Genomic DNA, 3648 nt, shown 5'->3' on the forward strand with positions numbered 1-3648 from the left:
AATTAAAATATAAAGTATAGAAGATACTAAAAAGATCACTTTCAAATGAGTAAAAGAGAATTAAAATACAAAGGATTAAAAAAAACCATTTTTAAAACTATATGAACTAAAAAGAATTAAAATGTAAGTTATAGAAATTTTTTAAACTTTTTTTTATTGTTATCCTATCCTATCTAATTAAATCTAATGACTATTATCAAGACTAGACTGTTACAACAATCCTCACCCTCAATTAGGAATATGTTTTTTCTCTTCCACTAATGTGAGCCGTTAGATTAAAAATGAGAACCAAGTTTTCTTAGTTCTAGGCGCCAAACCAAACCCCCCTAAATTGAAGTTGAATTTTTTCATATCCCTCGTTGAAACACTTTCCCCCTTACCATTCGTCTCCTCAATCCCTTTCTTGTTTCTCGTCACTTTGCAGCCTGGTAAGTCCCTCAATTTGGTCCTGCTTAGTACGTTTCTCGCAAAATTTTCGAAGAACAAAACCTTTTCGTTCTTACTCCTTAATTTGGTCATGCTTAGTTCGTTTTCTCATTCAAATTAGGTCCCCTTTTTTCATTTAGTTGTGAAATCAGGTTTGTCCTCCCCTATCCATGGTGTTGCTGCTAATTTTAAAGATTGTTCATGTGGGTTTAGTGAGTTTTGGTTGTGGTTATGGCTATTGGGGTTAGTATCATTTGGATTTCTAATCTCTGGGTTCAGTTTTTTAGGGAAATAAGGGGGAAATTGGAGGAGAAAATTAGATAGGGAATAGGGATAATATTCCGACAAGCCCACACCAGTTACGCTTACGCTCTGTTAGCCCACAAAAGAGCACTAGTCACACTTACGCCTATTATTCTTTCACCCTGAACAACTCTTCCATTTACAAACACCAGGTTCTTTGGCTTTTTCTTTTTCCATTGAATATAATTTTTAACTTTAAATTTGTGATTGAATTCGATCTTTAACTCTGAATTTTTTTTTTTTATTGACTTTAATGGTAGATGACACAAAAAGCTTTACTCTGAATTACAAAATTTGCAATTGAATTCCATGTATTTCCCCCTTTTTGTTCACTTATCTAATTACTGCTTTGTTCTGTTATTTTGTTGCTGACCCCTGATGATGACTTGATAGAGTGTTTTATCTCACAAACAACCATAATGGAATTTCACCACCAGGTCCTATCAAGCTGGTAACTTCAGCAACTCATTCATGCCAAACAAAGTGGTCTTGCTTTGGGATTTTAAATGTTCACATATTTAATTCAATTTTGGTTTGATAACTTAGTCCGTTAACTACATTGTTGCATATTGGATATAGCTCTGAATTGAGCATGCTTTGGTGTTTTGCCTAAAATCATAAAGAAACTAAAATATAATGTCATTTGCTAATTGAAGTTTTAATTGAAGGATTTGTTCGTAGTTGATTTGATTTCTTGCAGTGAAGGATTAATTGAAGTTTAATTAAGTAGTGTTCGGATAATTTGAACATAGGACTCGGTGAGTTTGATTTCTGTTTGCCTTTAAATGTTGTCTCTTTTGGAAAAATATGCTAGATTGATGTGCATATCGTTTATGAAGTTATATTCATTTTGACCAATAATAAAATACATGTTGAGTTATATTCATTTTAAACAATAATTACATAGCTCTCACAGGAGCTCAAGGTGGGTCTGAAACGGTGTTGGTGGCTTGAGAGCTTAGGAAGCAGTGCAGTCAGAAAGCATTCTATGGACTGAAATTTATTGGCAGTGAATCCAATGGCCTTGTTGTCTGGATCAAGGTGCAAAGCAATTTCAATAGTTTATTTCTAGCTGTAATTTTTTTTTTATTTCATGAAGAGCTTTGGATTATTTGTGAAGAAACTGTGCTTCATCATGTTGATTAATTGGACTTATATTTAGAGTGTTTTGAACCAAAAGGGTAAAATCTTCTAATTAAGATAAACTCTAAGGTTTAACAAGCTTAGCACAATGGGTTTGGGAAAAGTTAAGAGTGGGATGGTTAAAACTTCAAGAAAGCTTAGAATTGAAATGGTTAGTGGTTGCTGCCAAATTTTGACAGCAGATAGGCTTTCTTGCAGAAGTTCGTGTGTTAAGGTCTGGAAGAGTTAGTCTTTGATATTTTAGGGGACTTTAGATCTGGAAGTCCTCTTTGCAGCCTCACTGGTCCCATAATTTTTCAAGTTTTATAGAATATTTGCTGAATATTCTTGTCAGTTAGGTTTCAATGCGTGTTATGCAGATTATTTTTTGGCACAACTGCTGTTTTGGCTTAAATGGATGAGGTGTGACTTAAACTAATAAAGAGAAATGCTTACTCTAGTCCTAAGTAACAGTGGGAGCCTCAAACTTATATTTTCCAGCTTGAACAAGTAATTGAAGCAAGCTAAAGGTTGAGTAACTTGAGACACCAAAAACTATGAAGGTTGTTGAACTTCAAAGTGTGTCTGTCTTGTCTTTCTATTTCCCATAGCAGCAGATGAATTTGAGCTTGCTCTTTTAATAGGCCTAAATGTCTTCTAATTAGTTTGAGTGTAAGTTGTTCATTAGATGAATCAAGATGTTTAGTTGAAAATGAAAGTGAAGAAAACATCATCAAATATGGTGATTGTCATAAATTTAAATTTCTATTTATTTTGAGGAGTGGTCCATGCAGATTTTTAATAGTTATAAGTAGGAAAATGAGTTTTCTTAGCTTGGGTACACTCGTATGGGATGAGACTCATGTATGCCCACATGAGTGAGATTTATGTGCATGTCTAACTTGCATTACCCATTCAAGTATTCCTTTTTTTCACAGCATCCCTATTTTTCTGATGGCATTATATATGATCGAAATTCCTATTCTATATATTTCCACTATTTTGATTCCATTTCATTTATATTAGAGATCTATTCAGCCTCTTTGGATGCCCGTCGGAACCTGCAACGTGTCTCCCGTCTCATGTCTTAAAGATTTATGTTCTTTTTGGAGCAATCTTTAAAGATTTATGTCCACTAATTTATTATTACAAGTATCTTCTTTGATCTTAGTTGCATGTATTTAGTTACAATTCTTGAGCATTCTCTTCTTTCACTTTACATCATAGCATTTTTTTAATAACAATTCTAAGTAGAAAGCATTTTAAGGATTTATCATGTTTGAATTGATAGTATTTTATCCTTTTGTTTCCTTATGTTTGGTTGCTATACGGGGGAGTTATAAGGCATTTGCTATATTTATGAAGTTTAAGATAGTTAATTAGAAGGATGAAGGACAAGGTATTTATAAATCATGGCTGGAACAATAAGGTATCTTATATTATATTGTTTATAATAATTGGGTAATAAAAGAATGGTTAAACATAATATACTTGTTTCGAGGCGTAACTTTCTCATGCACATCATACAAGTGTTTCGAGACTTTGTTTTCACAATAACTAACCAATTATGATCTTTGGTATCTTTAACATAATATACTTGTTGAGCTTGACTGACGAAGACATATGGCTCATTAGTCCTTAGTTTACGATTACTATTAATAAGAAAGAATTCATATTTATCTATCTGGTTTCCTTTTTTGAAGGACACATCCACCAATCACATTTAAACAAAACAACATTGTTTCCACCAGAGTAACTCAATCCAATAATATCTATTAAGACACCAAAGTAATCTAA

The 3648-nt window shown here is 32.8% G+C and overlaps 1 long non-coding RNA gene across 3 annotated transcripts; it reads left to right on the plus strand.

Moving 5' to 3' along the window:
- The first annotated feature begins 304 nt into the window (after positions 1-304).
- On the plus strand, positions 305-3124 carry LOC100780108 (uncharacterized). Of its 3 annotated transcripts, none has more exons than XR_001387904.3 (4): positions 305-428; positions 1123-1180; positions 1646-1770; positions 2878-3124. It is a non-coding gene; the product is annotated as an uncharacterized lncRNA (long non-coding RNA). The 3 variants fall into 3 exon arrangements; XR_005891265.1 differs by having other exon boundaries at positions 328-428; positions 706-1180; XR_001387905.3 differs by lacking the exon at positions 305-428 and having other exon boundaries at positions 436-1180; positions 1637-1770.
- Positions 3125-3648: the final 524 nt, after the last annotated feature.

The sequence above is a fragment of the Glycine max genome, chromosome 4, assembly GCF_000004515.6.
Source record: "Glycine max cultivar Williams 82 chromosome 4, Glycine_max_v4.0, whole genome shotgun sequence".
NCBI lineage: Eukaryota > Viridiplantae > Streptophyta > Magnoliopsida > Fabales > Fabaceae > Glycine > Glycine max.